The following is a 19,793-nucleotide window of genomic DNA, read 5'->3' as shown; positions in this document are numbered from 1 at the left end:
CAGGCCCTCAGGTAGCTCAAGTATAGCAGCTGTGTGACTATGAATAAGTCAGCTTACCATTCTGTGCCTCAGTTTCCTCATCTATAAAATTAGGATACTAATGATGATTTCTAGCTGTCTCATGAGGTTGCCATGAGAGAGCCTTTTATAAAGATTTAAAACATAGAAATCTAAATTACTGTTACTACTTAGCTGAAGACCGATAGCTCCAGGTTTGGTTTGGCAACACTCAGTTTTATATACCAGTGGCCACCCTGAAAGGAAAGAAAGGGGTGATCTGGAGTTCTGTCTGCACAGGATCAATTTAGGGTCCTGATTGGATACTCTTAAAAAAGAATTAATTACAAACTTTTATTGTTGTTCAGTCGTCTGACTCTTCCCCCCCTTTTTTTGGAGGGGGGAGGGCACGACAATTGGTGTTAAGTGACTTGCCCAAGGTCACATGGCTAGTAAGTGTCAAGTGTCTGAGGCTGGATTTGAACTCACATCCTTCTGACTCCAGGGCCAGTGCTCTATTCACTGCAACACCTAGCTGCCCCTGTGTCTTACTCTTTATGATCCAATTGGGGGTTTTCTTGTCAAAGATATGTGAATAGTTTGTATTTGCTTCTCCAGCTCATTTTACAGATGAGGAAATTGAGGCAAAGGTTGAAGTGACTTGCCCAGGATCACACAGATAGTAAGTGTCTGAGGTCAGATTTGAGCTGAGATCTTCCTGACTCCAGGCCTGGTGCTCTATCTAATGCAGCACCTAGCTACCTAAAAAAATAAAAATAAGAAAAATTAAGAAACATTGATTTTCCCTCCTTACCACCACTCTCACCCATGACAAATAAATAAAGAAATAAATAAAAAAACAAAAACCCTTGGGACACATATGCATAGTCAAGCAAAACAGATTCCCGTATTGGCCATGTCAAAAACTGTATCTTTCATTCTGCCGCATTGTCAGGAAGTAGGCAGTATTCTTTATCTGTGCTCTTCTGGAATCAAGGCTGATCATTTTGTTGATCAAAGTTCTTAAGTCTTTCAAAATTGTTCATTTTTGCAGTGTTAGAGTATAAGTGTTCCTCCTGGTTCTACTTGCTCTGAACTAGTTCATATAGTTTTCCCAAGTTTCTCTGAGACTGGAGCCCTCATCATCATCATTTCTGATGGTTTTCATATTCTCTAAACTCCCGTAGCTCTTACCCTGTACACACCTAGATTTCCAGTTCCCTCCCTTGACCCTTCCTCCCTTGCTTCAGGCTTCTTCTTTCTCTCAGGCCCCATCCTGCCCTAGGCCTCACCCCCCAAGACACTGCTCCTTATTGTTCCAGCTACTCTTTTACCTTCATTCATCTGGACCTTCTGTCTTGGGTCATAGTATCATGACAAATGTCTTAGAGCTGGAGGAGTCCCTGTCTCCACTGTCTGGGAGGGAGGGAAGGAGGGAAAAGTTCTTTAATCTAATGTTAGAAGTGATATTCCAGGCCAGAACTCTGAGCCCTTTTTCTTACAAAGCTATGGTTAGATATGATGGCTGAGTCTTAGAGGACTATCTAGGGAAGAAGAGTAACTTAGAAAGAACAAGAGACGTAGGAGAGACCTGTGTTCAAATCCCAAATGTGTGACCCTAGTTGAGTCACTTCCCACCATTACTATCTGTGTGACCCAGAGCAAGTCACTTAACTTCCCTTTGCCTTGGTTTCCTCATCTGTAAAAGGAGTTGGACTGTGGCCTCAGAGAACACTTCCATTTCTAATTAATTCTATTACCTGACGATAAATATGCATTTGTTAAGTACCTACTATGTGACATGCACTGTACTAAACCAGGGAAACCATGACAAAAATGAAATAATCCCTTCCCTTACATTCTATCAAGGGAATAATAGATAGACCATTGACCTTGGCTTCAGGAAGACCTAGGTTCAAATCCTGCCTCAAGCATTTACTGGTTGTGTTGACCCTGGCTGTGGGTTTCAGTTTCCTTATCTGTAAAATGGGGCTTGAGTTTGGTGACCTCTAAGGTCCTTCCAAATTCTAAATTGATCACCTACATATGTAAAAAAGCATGACGGGGGTAGCTAGGTGGCACAGTGAATAGAGCGCCTGCCCTGGAGTCAGGAGGACCTGAGTTCAAATATGGCCTCAGACACTTAACACAAAACTAGCCATGTGAACTTGGGCAAGTCACTTAACCCCAATTGCCCTGCCTCCCCCCCTCCAAAAAAAAAGGAAAAAAAAAAGCAAGAGCAAAATAAATAGAAGGTAAATTTATAAGAGTAGGGGAATTAAAAAAAAAAACCTTATGTAGAAAGGGGTGCTGAAGTACAGTTTTGAAGGAAATAAAGGAGACCCTTTCTGAGGATTCTATAGGTCAAAACAATATTTATAACAATACTAAGACATTTTAATGTCTAATAGTTAAATATCATGGGTAGCTAGGTGGCGCTGGGCCTGGAGTCAGGAAGACCTGAGTTGAAATGTGGCCTCATATTCATACTGTGTGACCCTGGGCAAGTCATTTATTTACCCTGTTTGACTTAGTTTCTTCATCTGTAAAATGAGCTGGAAAAGGTAGTGGCAGACCATTTCATTATCTTTGCCAAGAAAACCCCAAATGGGGTCATGAAGAGTTATGTCAGTGACCGAACAACACACAGTTAAATAATCAAAAGAAAGAAGATAAGGGAACAATAGATGTCCCCCAAGGAAAAATAATAGTTAAATACCCATAGAAATGACCCTAATTTTGGGGGATCCTCAATAATTTGGACCTTTTTAAGAGTGCAAAGGGGTCCTGGGACCAAAATGAGAAAGGCTGCCCTAGAGCAAAGCTCCCCAGCAAAGCCACCCAGCAGGGTTAAAATGTGCTCCCTCCTTAGTGTTCTTCTGTTTCAAATCTTGTTCTTTCTCTAAGGCCTGTGTCCTGCCATGTCCTCCATGAAGCCTTCCCTGATTGCCCCCACCCCCCTCCCACCTTTCACAGATGAGTAAACTGAGGGCAAAAAGGATTAACTAACAGAGCCTCACAGGAAGGGACTCCGGCCCAGGTCCTGTCTGGGCCTCCACAGCCATCCCTCTCTACCCACCACCATGATGTGATATATTCGGAGTGATTACTTCCCTCTCAAATTTGTTCAAACGCATTTTGTCTGGATCTCTTCTTTGCTCTTATCACATTCCACTGTGTATACTATTGATTTGTGCACATGTCACATCCTCCTTATTAGATTGCAAGGCCCTGTAGTGAGAGGATTAGGTCATTTTTCATCTTTGTATCTTCGGGGCTCATCATGGTGCCTTATATATCAATCAATCAATCAATCAATCAACAAGGTTTTATTAAGTGCTTACTATTCTTCAGGTCCTGTGCTAAGTGCTGAGGATAGAGGGAAAAGTTTTATGCTGTCCCTTGCCCACCAGGAGCCTGGATTCCAATGGATGAGAATAGCTAATTCTATAGTACTTAAAAGCTTGCAAAAGTGCTTTATGTATATTACATAATAACAACTAAGATTATATAAGGATTTAAGGTGTGCAAATTGGTTTCTTTGCCATTCATGTCTGACTGTCTGTGACTCCATTTTGGGATTTTTTTTCTTCTTTATCTTTTTGTTTTTTGAGGGGGGAAGGCAAGGCAATTGGGGTTGTGACTTGCCCAAGGTCACAGGGCTAGTAAGTGTTAAGTGTCTGAGGCCATATTTGAACTCAGGTTCTCCTGACTTCAGCATCAGTGCTCTATTCACTGCACCACCTAGCTGCCCCTGGGATTCTCTTGACAAAGAGACAGGAGTGGTTTGCCATTTCCTTCTCCAGCTCATTTTAGAGATGAAGAAACTGAGGCAAACAGGGTTAAATGACTTAGGGTCACACAGCTTGTAAGTGTCTGAGACTGGAACTCATAAAAATGAGTCTTCCTGATTGACATACATTCTTATTTGACCTGTGTAACAGCCCTGGGAGGTAGGTGGGTGCTGTCATTATCCTCATTTTATAGATTTAGAAATGGAGACTGTTTTTTTTTTTTTTTTCTTTTTGGAGGGCAATTGGGGTTAAGTGACTTGCCCAAGGTCACATGTTAAGTGTCTGAGGCCGGATTTGAACTCAGGTCGTCCTGTAGGACAGGTGCTCTATTCACTGTGACATCTAGTCTCCCTGAGACTGGATTTCTGAAGTAGCATTTGAACTCAGTCCTTCATGACTCCAATTCTAAAATTCTAGCCATTAGGACACTTCCTCATAAGTAGCTGCTTTATAGTATAGTAGCTGCTTAATAATTAGTTGACTGAATACATTAATTACTAGAATAGTTATATATTATAAAACTATAATAATATAAATTTTATTATATAATAAACCAACTCTAATTATAATATAGCAGTTGTATAATGATTAATTGAATGAATCAATTACAAGAATAGTTCTAATTATATATATATTATATATATAATTATATATATATAAAAATAATCCTAATTATAATATAGTAGATCCTTAATAATTAGTTGATTCAATAAATCAATTACAAGAATAGTTATATATTACAAAACTATAATAATATAAATTTTATTATATAATAAACCAACTCCAATTATAATCAAGTAGTTGTATAAAAATTAGTTGATTGAGTGAATCAGTTTATAAGAATAGTTATATATTGTAAAACTATAATAAATTTTACTACAGAATAAAATAATTCTAATTATAATATAGTAGGTGTTTAATAATTACTTGATTGAATAAATCAATTAACAGAATGGTTATATATTGTAAAACTATAATAAAACAAATTTTATTATATGATATTGTAAAAATATAATAACATTTTATTAATATAATAAAATAGTTCCAATATAGTAGGTATTTAATACTCAATTAAATAAATTATAAAAATAGTTTATATAGTATAATAATGGGACAGCTAGATGGCCCAGTGGATTGAACACTGGGCTTGGAATCAGGAAGACTCATCTTCATGAGTTCAATTCCAGCCTAAGATATTTACTAGCTGTGTGACCCTGGACAAGTCACTTAACCCTGTTTGCCTTAGTTTCCTCATCTGTAAAATGAGCTGGAGAAGGAAATGGCAAACCACTCCAGTATCTTTGTCAAGAAAATCCCAAAATGGAGTCATGGAGAGTTGGACGTGAATGAACAATAACAAATAAATATTGTAATATAATAAAATAATTCCAATTATAACTTAGTAGGTGCTTAATAATCAGTTGATTGAATGAATCAATGATAAGATTAAGCTATATTATATATTTTAAAATATAAATAATTATAGTAGGTGCTTAATAAGTTGATTAAATAAATTATAATAGTTATATTGTAAATAGTATAATAAAACAAATTATAATAACTAATAAAGTTATAATTGTTATATTATAACCAGTTGAATGAACAATGCCTTACATTCAAAGAGTGCTTTAATCCTAACTATTTGTGACATAGGCAGTATAAGCATTCTTGCCTTACTCTTATGAGTTAAGAAACTAAGGCTTAGATTAAGTGGTTTCTCTTGGTCAGACTTAGAAGAAATCTCATCATTCATCTCATGCTTCTCCTTCCTAAATAAGAATCCCTGCTATGCATCCCAAACAAGGGATTCTTTCAGCTCAGCCTGCACATCTCTACCATGTCTCAAGATACTTTTGGACACTTTGGGACAGTTCTAATTGTTAGGAAGTTCTCCTGAATGTTAAGCCTAAATTTGTTTCCTTGTAGCTTCTTCCCATTGCTTGTATCCTATGGAGTGTGGACCTGTGATTTCATTGGCTTAGGGCATTCCCAGAGGAAGAAAGTCCACCCACCAATGGAGGTCTGCATCTTCTTTCCAGTTTATAATCTTCTAAAGTTGTCTGCATCACTTAGAGCTTGTGACTTGCCTTGAGTCATATAGCCAAGTATATGTGCCAGGGGCATAATGCAGACCTTTCTCCTCAACCTGAAAGCTCTTCAAAGACTGCAATCCAATTGGACAGACATTTATTAAGCACCTACCATGTTCAAGGCTCTGTGGTGGGGGCTGGGATGCAAAGACACAAAAGCCCTATATTCAAGGAGCTTGATTTCACTGCTAGATAAAAAAGGACCAGTTGAGGAAGGAGAGGACATTAACCACCAGGGGCAATCCAGGAAGGCTTCCCAGAGGAGGTGATACCTGCTGAGCTGAGGAAGACTAGAATTCTGAGAGGTAGAGATGAGGAGGGTGGGCCTTGTAGACTTGGGGGATGATATATTTGGACAGAGGTGGAAGCTAGAGTGTGGAATTTGGGGGACAGAACAGCCAATATAGCTAAGAATCCAGTTTGGCAGGTAGGCCCTTACTGTCAGTAGCATAGGAGCTGTTCGTAGTTCCTCAGTGCTCCATCCTCTAGGGGAAGGGCAACTCCTCAGAGGACAGAGATAGATAGCTACTTCTTGGGACTTTCCTTTTGGCATTCAAGCTGTTTTTTCTTACTCTTACTGGAAGATCACATCTGGAACTCCACAGTTATGTTACTCTTAAGGCATTTATACTTTAGTCTAAATATCTCCAGTGCCTTCAATTGATCCTTCTTTTTTGGTGGTGGTGGGGAACAGCTAGGTGGTGCAGTAGTTAGAGCAATAGACTTGGAGTCAGAACTTAGGAAGATCTGAATTTGAATCCTGCTTCAGATGGTTACTAGCTATGTGACCTTAGGCAAGTCCTTTAACCTCTGTTTACCCCAGTTTCCTGATCTGTAAAATGGGGAGAATAACACCTACTTTCCAGGGATCTTGTGAGGATCAAATGAGATACTATTTGTGAAGTGCTTTGCACACCTTAAAGTGATATACAGATGTTTGTTGTTGTTCAATCATATCTAACTCTGTGTCCCCATGTGGGGTTTCTTGGCAAAGATATTGAAATAGTCTGCCATTTTCTTCTCCAGTTCATTTTTTAGATGAGGAAACTGAGGCAAATAAGGTTAAAAGACTTGCCCAGGGTCACACAGCTATTAAGTATCTGAGACCAGATTTGAACTCAAGAAGTTGAGTCTTTTAGACTCCAGGTCTGGCACTCTAACTACTACATCACTTAGCTACCCTATATAAGTGCTAGCTATTATTGTTAGAAGTAATTCAGTTTATCCATGATTTTTCTAAAATGTGGTATCTAGAATTGACCTCCAGATCAAAGACTAACAAGATTGTAGATTTAGATCTGGATAGAGTCTTTGACATCATCTGGTTCAGCCCCCTCACTTTACAGATGAAGAAGTTGAGGTCTAAAAAGAGTCACCTATTTGCTCAACTTTACATATGTGACAAGTAGCATCGAGGATTCAAAGCTAGGTCCTTTGACTCCAAATCTGTTCTTTTTCTATTGTCCCAGGACAAAGTCAAGACTCTGAATAAACTTCATCTTTCTGGACATCATGATTGCTGTTGATTCATATTGATTCTGTTCCGAACCCCAGATCTTTTTCATTCAAATTGTTGCTTCTACCTGCCTCTATTTTGCTAATGTGATACCCACAGCAGCTGCTGTGAATATGCAGGTGTATTCCCAGATTTGAATTGCAAGATATAACAGACTGTCTTCCTTGAAGATGAAACCAAGACATTTATTCAAACATCCTTCCAATACAGAGTTAAACTGACATGAGGCTGTAATCTTGTTTTTGTACTTTAATTTGAGCTGGGGCTTGACCAATTTCCTATTCTCCCTGCAGGTGTGATGAATTTGGATACAATGATTCAGGAGATTTATAGGGGCAGTTCTTACTTCCCTATCCCATCTAATATTAAGTCCCTTTTCTTGGTGCATTTTATATAGTTCATTAATTGGAATACCATCTATTCTTCCAAAATCTGTCCCTGGTCTTAATAAAGCAGTAAACAATTCTTTCCTTGTTAATCTATTCTGACTTCGAATCTGCTGGCTACTTGCTTTTCTCTCTTGAGGAAATTTATCTTTTCCCCATTCCCCTAAGTCACCTGTGAAATCTTATCTAGCACTTCTGAAAGAGAGTGTCCCATTTCCCCAATTAGTAGAATCAGAATTATGTGTTTATAAGGGGGGGGTAATATAAAAAAATTATGGAAATATAATTCACTATTATATTTCTATGAGAAATTGTCAAGGGAATACTATGGTAAGCTTCTGAATCTCCAATAATTATTGTGGTTTTCATTACCTCTTCCTTTAATTTTCCCATAGTCTTTAAGCAAATACCAGGGTCTATCTCCACAAGACCACATAGAGTCAGTGGGATACTGCTTACTGCATCCCTCTGCAACTAATGCTAAAAGGTTAGTTCCATTGTTACCTTTTTGCATATGGTAATCCCTAAAATTTGTTGTATAAAAGGATTCTGACTAATACATATACATCTCGAACAATCTATGTTATCTATCCTTACTCCTCTGGCCCCTTCATCACTGATTCTCACCATTTAAGATACTAGTGATTTTCCCATTTTTTTGGGTGAATCAATTTAAAATATCTGTGACCTTCTGCTAAGTAAAATGCTCAATTACTTATTTAAACACTGGGTCCTCTCCCTCCCCGCCCCCCCCCCGCTTCTCCTTCTTAGCTTTGGATGCATGCCCACAGTCTTAGAAACCTCCTCATCTAACTTTGTTTCATTTTCCTCCCATGCATCATCTTCCCAGGTGACTGGGCCCCAGTCAGGCCCAGCCTGTGCAAGGGTTGCATGCACTTTTCTCTTGTTAATTCTCTTCTTTTTCTGAGCCCAACCCACAACAGTCCTCTCTTCTGCTACTTGACTAGCTTTCTCTTTTAAAGGAAAGTTTGAACGATGCAGCATAGAAAGCTTCTCATGCAAATCAGCTAATTCCTTTTTCATCTGAACCTTCTTCTCCAGCAATTTGTCTCTGCTTTTACATATAATATGATAACTTGTTAGTAAGGCCCATCCTCTTTTACACACTCCTGCCATTTCTTTCCCCAGTTCTATTGCTATTCCTTGCAAACATCTTTCTAAATCTCTGCATTCTCCATTTACTAGCCTTGGTTCCCAATTTTCACAAAGTCCTGTACTTTTAGCCCATTCTCTTTCCAGGGAGGAATAAAGTAAATCCTCCCATCATTGGACATCCATTTCCTTCTCTAGAACCTTCCTGTATCCAAGTAGAGGTTTTATATTTTGTGATCCTGTTTGTCATGCCAAATATTTTGCCAATGCAATACCTGCAGCAGCTGCTATGAATATGCAGGTGTATTCCCAGCTTTGAATCACAAGATATAATTGATTCTTTTCCTTGAAGGTGAAACCAAGACATTTATTCAAACATCAGTAAACCAAATCCATCATTATAATAAAGAATTCTATACACATCGCCAGTCTAGGGAGCTCCGACATCCCAAGCCTTCCCTCTGTTAGGCCTCCCCCCAAATAAGTTCCCTTAGGCAAAAATCTTCCATCTGTCACTCATGCTAGCTGCTCTCTCTCTCTCTCTCTCTCTCTCTCTCTCTCCCTGCTCTGTCTCACTCCCTCTTCCCTCTTCCTACTCTACCCCTTCTTGCTCCACCCATTCAGCAAGCTCCTCCCACCATAGGCTCATGTGACTCAGGCTTAAAGCAGGTCACATATGCCTATTAATGGATGGGAAAGATCTTCCCATTTCCATTAACACCACAGCCTCTCCTATCCTGTACTTATGCAGCTGATTTTTTGAACCCTTGTGAGTACTTACATTTATTTCACTCTCATGTTTTTTCTTTAAAAAAATTTTTTTTTTGCTTTTTGGAGGACAATTGGGGTTAAGTGACTTGCCCAAGGTCACATGGCTAGTTTTTGTGTTAAGTGTCTGAGGTTGGATTTGAACTTGAGTCCTCCTGACTCCAGGGGTGGTGCTCTATTCACTACAACATCTAGCCACCCCAACACTCTCATATTTCTGTATTATAAATCCAGCATTCTTTTCAAATGAACTGCTTCTGCTTTTGGAGTTTTGTGTTCAGGTCTTGGTGCTTCCTTCCTTTCAGTTCTGGGATTCTTTGATTCTAAGAGGTAGGAAGAGAACCTGGATCATGGGAATTCTTAAGAAAGACTTGAGGCCTCAGGATTTCATCTTAGCCCTACTAAGAGTTGTCAAAAGGAAAACCTATGGTGCATTGGAAAAGAATGCTGGACCTGGAGTCAGGAGACCTGAGGTTTAATCCCAGCTCTATATCTATAGCTATATCAGGTTTATTGTCAGGGAAGTATGGTTAACTTTGGCACATAGCTATGTCCCTGGCACATAGCAGACAGCAAAATGGTGCAAGTAGATAGGATGCTGGACCTGGAGTCAGGAAGATCTTAGTTCATATTCAGCCACAGATACTTATTAGATGTATGACCCTGGGCAAGTCATTTAACCCTGTTTGTCTCAGTTTCCTCATCTATAAAATGAGGATGATCATAGCACCTACTTTCCAGGGTTGTTGTGAGGGTCCAAGGAGATAAACATTATAAAGTAATTGGCACAGTGCCCAGCACATAGTAGGCAACACACACATATGTGTATGCATTAACTAAGATTATTATTATTTAGTTCAGTAGAAATAAACAGGTTCAGTTTGGGTTCAAACTGGCTATTTAGTGATTTTAAAAAAGAAGAACAATAGCAACAAAAGAAAACTAGTTCAGTAAAAAATGAACACTGGGGTGTTATGTAGGATTCCGCAAATTGAAGAGGTTGGTTCAATTTGGGTCAAGCCCTGCTGTTCTGTAGGAAGATTTAGGTTTCTACTTCCCTGAAAAGAGGCTCCTTAAGAGCTGGAGATGCTCAGCTGGGATAGGTGGGATTCAGCTTGGAGGCAGGGGTGTGGATGAGATAATTTTCCAGTCGTAGGCTCATCAGATTTAGAACTAGAAAGAACTCAGTTCTAAGTTCCCACCACTGAGCCTAGGGCGAATCAAGCGACTTGTCCATGGTCACTATAGAAACCTTAGCCTCACCTATAAAATGAGATGTGTTGTGAGAGTTTCCGGTCTAAGTTCTTCCAAAGCCCAGGGAGAATCATATCCACCACTACATTTGTAATATTGGAAGGAAAGGAACATTTATTAGGTACCTACTGTGTACCAGGCACTCTGCTTAGTAGTCTTTACAGCTATCTCATTTAGTCCTCTCAACAACTCTAGGAAGTAGGTATTAACTTGTTTGGGAGTCAAAAAGTGAGTCATCAGGGGGCAGCTAGGTGGCGCAGTGAATGAAGCACTGGCCCTGGAGTCAGGAGGACCTGAGTTCAAATTTGACCTCAGACACTAAACACACACACACACACACACACACACACACTAGCCGTGTGACCTTGGGCAAGTCACTTAACCCTAATTGCTCTCCAAAAAGCCAAAAAAAAAAAGTGAGTTGTCAGAATGGAAAAGAAATTTCTTAGTGTGCTAAGGAAGATTGTTAGGTTAGTTAGCTCAAGATTTTTAGGGAGCTTTGTAAGCTTGCTTAGAATACAAAACCAATCAGTGGCATTCCTTAGCTGAAAAGGAAATGGGGAAGTGTGTGAGCCTTGGGGTCTGAGGAGTAGCTAAAACTCAGGCTTGCTCCTGGGGGAAATTCATCTCTCTGAGGTTAGTTTTATCTATATTCCCTGTTTTGGCAAGAAATCTCTCAGATGGTGGAAGCCCCTTTTAAAGTAAAATATTTCTTGTTCATTCTGTCGTTGCCAGTAGGGAGGGAAGCAAAGCCCTATCTCCTTGGGCTTAGAAGTTATTTTATCTGAGGAGAACAGGTTTTTACAAAATTCATAGTATTGTACTTGGGTTCATCTGCTTCCTCCACAGGTGGTGGTTGGACTGGGTGATGTCTTAATTTCCCTCCTAGCTCTTCATCCTGTAATTGTTGACTTAGGTAAACAATGGAACTAGGATTCAGTCCTCTTGATTCCAAATTCAGGCAGTGGGATGGGATAGCCTTCCCCTCTCAGAAAGTGAGTCTAGGGGGAGAGTATGAGATTTTAATGGGATGAGGATTCGGGGTGTTTGCAAGTGCTGCTTCCTTGTCTGTAGATGAGAATCTATGGGAAAAGCTGTTAGCAGCTGAAATATTCAGGTCCCGTAGCTAGTAATTGTCTGAAGCACGATTCAAACTCAGGTCTTCCTGAGTTCTGACTCCCAAGTCCAGTGGAGTTTGTCTCAGAGCTGTCCTCCCTGCTGCCTTTCTCCCTTCCTCTCCTTCCCTTCCCCTGTTCCCTGACTTTCTTTTTGCTTCCACTTTTGCTATAGGAGCAGGAGAGAAAAGGTAAAAGATCAGAAGAGGAAAAGTGGAGAGAAAGACAGAGACAGACACAGAGAGAGGGAGGGAGACAGACAGAGAGACAGAGAGAGACAGAGACAGAGAGACAGAGAGAGAGAGAGAGACAGACAGACAGAGAGCCAGAGAGCCAGAGAGAGAAGAATGGGAAATAGAGCTACATCTAGAGATACTTTTGCATATACCTGAATAGACAGATCAGTGCTGAATATTTCAGAAAATAATTGGTAATTTGGAGTGGAAAATACTTTCCATCTCAATGTTCCCCTTTTGAATTTTGCTTGGCTGTGCTGAGAGAGTGCCAGAGTGGGTTTTAAGGGTAGAGGGAACTGAGATTGAGCGAAGAGGGGTATTAGAGACCTGGGAGGGGAAACCCTCATCTCTGGGAAAGCTTCTCCCATCCCCTTTCTCCTTTAATGAGGAATGTCTCTGTATCTCTATATCTCTGTCTCTGTTTCTATCTTTCTCTCCTTTGTCTCTGTCTCTCTGTCTGTCTCTTCTCTCCCTCCTTTTCATGTCTTATTTGGCCATGCCTCCCTTCTTTCTCTCCCCATCTCTCTTCCCCTGGTTTGGGAATGAGGTAAGGCCTGCCTAGAGGGTGGAGGGGGCTCATTTCACATGCAGTTCCCCCTTCCTCCCTCCCTCCTCCAGTTTCTGTGGTTCCTTTCACTCACCGGGTATTTTTACCTTCTACTCGTTCCCATTACTCCATCAAAGGAGTTGGGGGGGGGAAGCTATAACAGGCAGCGGTTTGCTTAGCTCTCTGGAGGAGCTCAGAGAGGGCAGGGCTTATAAAGAGAGCATCTTTGCCAAATGTCCCTTGAGACTGAAACCCACCCCACCTCCAGTTCTGGCCCATGTCCTTGGCGTTCCTGAGCAGCAGGTGGGGGTTGTCAGGGTTCTGAATTCTAGCTCCTCTCTGTTCTCCTTGTGTTCCTCTCCATAATTCCTTTACAGTTGTCTAAACTTTAACTTTACAATCTTTTATCTCTTTGGATCCTAAATAATCCCTCTGTGAGAGCTGGGGGAGGTTGGGATGTCTTTGACTACAGGTTGTGTGAGCCAGAGCATTTAACTTCCCGGTGTGCTGCTGGTAATTCTCTAGTAGGTGCTGATCACCTTGGTGGAGGGAGCTCTAGTTGTGAGCTCCCTACTCTGTCACAGATTGTTTAGAAAGCAGAAATTACAGGCGAGACAGGCAGAAGATTAGAGAGTCATCCTTGGAGTCTGGAAGATCTTGGTTCAGGTGCTACCTGGCTGTGTGACCCTGAGAATCACTTAATTGACACCAAGCTGAATGGAGGGGTAGGGGTTGGGGTGAGGAGGTGTGTGTGTGTGTGTGTGTGTGTGTGTGTGTGTGTGTGTGTGATAAATTGAGATACCAAGAATTTCTTTACCCAGCAGTTTTCAAAGTATGGTCCAGGGACCCATAGGAGTCTCCATACACATTCAGGAGATTCACAGGGTCAAAACTATTTTTATAATAATACTAAGATGTTTTGATTTCTGATACAGTAAATAGCAATGGGCAAAATACATATAACTCTTTGGGGTCTTTAAGAAGGAAGGAAACAAACATTTATTAATTCCCGCCTATATGTCAGGTATTTTACAAATATTATCTCATTTGATGCTCACAACAATCCTGGGAGATAGATGTGATTAGTAGGGCAGCTAGGTGGTTCAGTGGGAAGTGTGCTGGGCCTGGAGTCGGAAAGCCTCATTTTCCTGGATTAAAATCTGGCTTCAGATCCTTACTAGCTGTGTTACCCTAGACAAGGCACTTAGCCCTCTTTGCCTCAGTTTACTCAATCTGTAAAATGGGTGGGAGAAGAAGATGGCAAACCACTTGTAGCAGCAAGCACCCCAGTGTCCCCAGGGTGCCTGCTCACACAGGTTCTTGGATCTGCTTTGTTAAAGGAAAGCAACTCAAAATGGGTTAACAGGCTTACTTTAATGAGTCAGACATATATCGTTTACCTTGTTCAGGAGAAAAGGTCAGCACCCTGAACCTCAAAGTATACAGGCATAATTATCAAGACAGAAACATCAAGTAGACAGATTTCCAAACTGTCCAACCATTACATCCATACCCAGTCAACATCTGGGTTTCCACATTCTGGGTTTTTCAAAGCCGGGGGACTCTCAACAACGGCTTCCCAGAATTCAGATCAAATCACAGAACACTTCTCAAAGTGAGTCCCAAAACAAAGCCACACATCAGGGCTTATATAGCCTTCTCCTGGCTCAGAGAATGTAACAACCTTATTGACTCACTGGCCAATCAAGAAGTATCTACTGAAAAACAAGCCTCCCCCACCCCAGGCTTCAGGTGCACATTAGCCTAGGGGCAGGGAAGATCTTCCAAATTTGCATTCCCATTACACCACTCCAGTATCTTTTCCAAGAACACCCCAACTGGGGGCATGAAGTCAGACACGACTGAAAATGACTGAACACCAGCAATAAGATGTGATTACTAACCCCACTTTACAGTTGAGGGAAACCAAGACAGGAAGAGGTTAAGTGACTTGCCCAGGGTCACACAGCTAGGATGTGTTTAAGTATAGATCTGAACTCATGTTTTCCTGACTCCAGGCCCAGTGCTCTGTTTAATGTGTCATCTTTTTGTCTTGTGATTTAAAATAATTTTTAAGAATGTGAAGAGTTTCTGAGACCAAAAAGTTTGAGAACTGCTGTTCTATATTAATGAGACTATAGGTCTAGAGTCACAGGAACTCCTTATCACAAGGAACTCATCTGCCTCCCGGTGCCCATGAATTCATGAAGACTATGCCACCAGAGTGGAAGCTCAGAGAGATCCCAGAATCTGGGAAGGCTTTGAGCACAAACAGACTTCACAGTCCTTTGAGGGCCAGTCCTATCACCCTGCAACTAGTGATGCATTAATTTTTTTGGCCATAGCAATCCATGGTGATAGTCTACTCAGGCACCAGTGGATGGATTGGGATTTGTATAAGTGGAGGGAATGCCCAGTCCAGTAAAATCCAGATGAATTTTATTATTTTTTTCTTCTAGCTCTGTGAAGTAATTCTTTAATAATTTGATTGGTTTGACATTGAATAAACAAATTTAGGTAGCATTGTTATTTTTATTACATTGACCCAACCTATCCACGAACAATTACCATTTCCCCAGTTATTTAGATCTGTATTTGTGTAAGAAGTATCTTGTCATTATGTTCATATAGTTCCTGTGTATGTCTTGGCAGGTAGATTCCCAAGTATTTTATATAATCTGTAGTTATTTTAAAAAGAATTTCTCTTTTTATCTCTTCCTGATGGATTTTGTTGGTAATACATAGAAAATAACAGATGATTTGTGTGGGCTTATTTTATATCCTACAACTTTTCTGAAATTGTTAATTGTTTCAATTAGTTTTTTTAGTTGACTCCCTAGGGTTCTCTAAGTAAACCATCATTTTATCCACAAAAAGCCTGCTAGTAAATCACAGATCTTTAGAACCATTGAAGCATTATAGATGAAGAAATGGAGTCCTCCCAAAGGGGTGAAGTAATTTGCCTGAAGTTAGTCATACAGCTAGTAAGTGGCAGACCAGACCAACCCATTTCTTCTGACTCTAGGTTTCAATTATAAGCCTTGGATCACAGATTTAGTCCTGGAAGGGATCTTTAAAGGCCACTTTACATAGTTACATGAAGAAACTGAGGCTCAGAAAGATTAATTGATTTGCCCAAGATCACACAGGGAGTCAATGTCTGAGGTATTATATATGTTGCCCTAAGGTCATTAATTGGTTTTACAAACCTATTTACAAAGACAAAACATCAAAAAAGTGTGATGAGATGGGCAGTAAACTTCATAGGAATAAAACTGAACAAAGTCAGAGCCTACTAGCTCTAATGGCATCAATCAATAAGTGACCTCCACTCCCACTGCCTCTCCCTCCCTTCCCTGGCCCCAGAAAGAAACAGATGATGATTAAATCAGTGAAACTAGCAAGGGGATGAAAGGGGTTGGGTCATGGTGGAGAGGCTCAAGTGAGCTAGGCTGTTCTCAGTTTGGATTGGGGGTACATAGCCTAGTAGACTATAAACTCCTTGAAGGTAGGACCTGTTTCATTCCTCTTTGTTTTTCTTACTACCCTCATAATAAGAACTGACATTTACACTGTGCATTAGAGTTTGTAAAGTGCTTTGACTATATTATCTTACTTGAACATTATTAGAATCATAGATTTAGACCTGGAAGGGGTATTAAAGGTCATGGAGTCCAGCTTCCTCATTTTACATATAAGAAAACTGAGGCACTAGGCAGTCAAGTGATTTGCCAAGGGTCACATGGTTAGTGTGTGGAAGAGTCAGGTTCAAATCCAGATCCTCTTATAACAAATCCAGCCCTATTTCTACTTTACCCTGCTGCCTCTTTTTCCAGAAAAGCTCAGTAGGATTCACCTGAACTTGTGTTTCAATAGAGAATCCAGAATAAACTTCATGCCATGATGAAGCATGCAAGTAGAGGATTCCCATGTTACACATTAAGCAAACTGAGGCCCTAGAAATTAGTTAAATGTCCTATTTCATGGTCAAATAGCCAGTCAATGGGAGAGCCTGAGCGAGAATTTGAGGCCACCTTCTAACACCAAACCATCACTCTTCTTACTTTACCAAGATGGTGGAGGAAGAAATACTTTTGGGGGCCCCAAAACGACTGGTTCAACAGAGCCTTTCTAACCCCATAAGGCCTGACTCCCTGGATAGGTGGAAGTGGATGAGGGCTGAGGCAGTATTTCCAGCCACGGTCACACTCTGGTACCAAATGCATCAAGCCTTGAAGCTCCACAGGCTGGGAGCTACTGTGTATCATTATCGTTATCATTGGTCGGGTGGCTGTTTGTCAGAGTGGATAGAGTGTGTTGGCCATAGAGTCAGCAAAACCTGAGTTCTTAGCCTGCCTTAGACACTTACTAGCTGTGTGATCCTGGGCAAGTCACTTACTTAACTTCTTCCAGACTCAGTTTCCTCATCTGTAAAATGGGGATAATAATAGCACCTCCTGATCAGGGCTGTTGTGAGGATCAGAAGAGATAGCATAATTATAAAGTGCTTTGCAAATCTTAAAGTGTTATATAAATGCTATGGTTATTCTTTGAGAAGAATAATTATTCCTTTCTCTTTGAGAAAGCTTTTAACGTGTACTCAAATGTGCTGGAATCTGTACAGAGAGAAATGTCTTGCCCACACATGCTCTCTGCTGTTCTTTCTCTGCCAATTTAATATTCCTAAACGTAGGTATGACCATGTTAACTCCCATTCTCAAGAAGCTTCAGTGGCTCCCTATTACCTCTAGGATAAAATGCAAAGTCTCCCTTTCATGCTCTGGCTTTAGCCTGTTTTTCTAGGCTGATTATACATGATTCCTCTCTTCCCCTGCCCGTACATATTTTATACTGTAACTAGATTGCCTAATTGCTTGTTAACTGAACATTTTATCTCCCCCCCACTGCAGCGACTGTGCCTGATTCTTGGAATGCTCTCCCTCCTCACTTGTGCCTCTTGGGACCCTTCCAAACTTAGCTCACATGCCAGGCCTCCTTCAAGAGGCCTTTCCTGATCCCCCATATTTACACCCTCTAATCATTTTGCATTTATCTGCATATACCTTTATTTATTTATCTGTTAACAAGTCTTCCTAAGAGAATGTAAGCTCCTTGAGAGAAAGGACTGTGTGGATTCTATATTTCAGTACTCAGTACCTGGCCCAGAGTAGTCAATTAATAAATGCTTATTGATTGTAGGAGGCAGCAGAGTATTGGGGAAAGTTCTAGCCCTAGCAAACTTGGTGACTTTGGGCAAGTGACTTCACTGTGATGTGTCGCAGATTGCTCAAATGGGAATAATAATCACTTATTGAGATACAGTGAAGATTAAACGAAGCAAGTGGATCTGAATGTGGGTGATGGAGTATACAAATGCCAGATGTTGCTGTTGTTACAGACTCTGACCTGAAAGTACGACAGGTGCTGAACCTCAGCCTTCTCTTTGTCCCTTCTCCCTCCCAGCATAAGACAGGAGAGATTTAGATAGAAAGGTTTGCTTCTTGGGGAGTGGGTCACTCTCAAACAGATCATTTTGTCCAAAAGGGGAAGCTGTGGTTTCCCCTAAAGGCTTTAGAAACCAACTGTAACTCCCCCACCTTGGGAAACTGAGGCACAGAGATAAGGTATTCCCTCCTGACTCACTTTGGGCAGCTGCTGGATGTAGAGATGATCCAAGTACTCTTCCTCCGAAGCCAGGCCCGTCATTGGCCTCCCAGCCCCTCTCACTCATGCTGATGAGGAAAAGAAGATTGAAATGGGGAGGGAGGAGGGACTCCAGGGGAGAACTAGTGTCAGAATAGCAGTGAGAATGAAGGAAGAGTGGTGCTCTCTTCTTTGCCCTCCTGGATAAATATTTAATGCCAATAAGAATAATAATGCCGTTGATAATAATAATGGGCAGCTGCAGGAGTGGTAACCTGAGCCCCACTTTAGGTGAGAGAGACCAAAGAGAGTGGGCAGTTATGTCTTCTTCCCTCAGGTGAGATGAGATTCACCTAGTCATCTTTACCTGGGGAGGTTGGGCAGCCCAAGGGCTGGGATGGGGAAGGAAAGAAGGGGGGATACTTTCCTACCCCTTGGGGAAAAAAAACCCAGGGGGACTCAGTTTCTTTTTTTTGCAATCTGTGGCTTGCCCAGGTGTGCTTTGGGGAGAGCACAGGAGATTGAATCTCAGGAGAGCAGATAGTCTTGTGCTGGGAAGCAGGAGACCACTAGTCATTTTCTTCCCTTCTTGGGCCTCGGTTTCCTCCTCTCTTAAATGGGGATCATAATATCTTCATCCCATACGTCAGAGGGTTGAGGATCAAATGAGACTGTAACTCTGCTCTTTACATGAGAGGTGTTGTTATTAAATCCTGAAGTGCTAATGGTCTTAACTGCACATTTTAGCCCTTAATTATATACTGCCTTGTACTGATATTTAATTATCTTATTTGAATATAAGTCTCACCTCCCCAACAAGGCTATAAAGTCCTTGGAGCCAGGGACTGTGCCCAATTCTTATAGGATATAGACCTGGAAGAGACCTTCATCTAGGCCAGAGATGAGGAAGCTGTGGCCTTGAGGCCATATGTGACCCTCTAGGTCCTCAAGTGTGGCCCTTTGAATCCAAATTTGAACCTGTGGTTTTGAAGCCACACATGGCCCTCTAGGTCCTTAAGTGCCACCCTTTAACAAAATCATAGAGCCTTACTTGAGGACCTAGAGGATCACATGTGGCCTTGAGTCCACAGGTTCTCCACCCCTGATCTAAGTCAATCCTTTCATTTGACAGATGAAGAAACTGAGACCCAGAGAGATGTTGACTTGCCTGTGGTCCACACAGGTACAGTCAGTAGCTAAGATGGGATTTATACCTGGGTCTTTTTTCTCCAGAACCAATATTTCTTTCAGTATGAATGAATGAATGAATGAAGCACTTATATAGACATCACATTTTTGTGTCTCTAACTCTAGTCACTTCTGGCCCTCTCTAC

Source organism: Petaurus breviceps, unplaced genomic scaffold, assembly GCF_028583685.1.
Source record: "Petaurus breviceps papuanus isolate PSGF00001 unplaced genomic scaffold, PetGlider_PUasm1.0 90865, whole genome shotgun sequence".
Classification (NCBI taxonomy): Eukaryota; Metazoa; Chordata; class Mammalia; order Diprotodontia; family Petauridae; genus Petaurus; species Petaurus breviceps.
The sequence above is the reverse complement of the archived record's forward strand: the minus strand, read 5'-3'. Positions refer to the sequence as shown.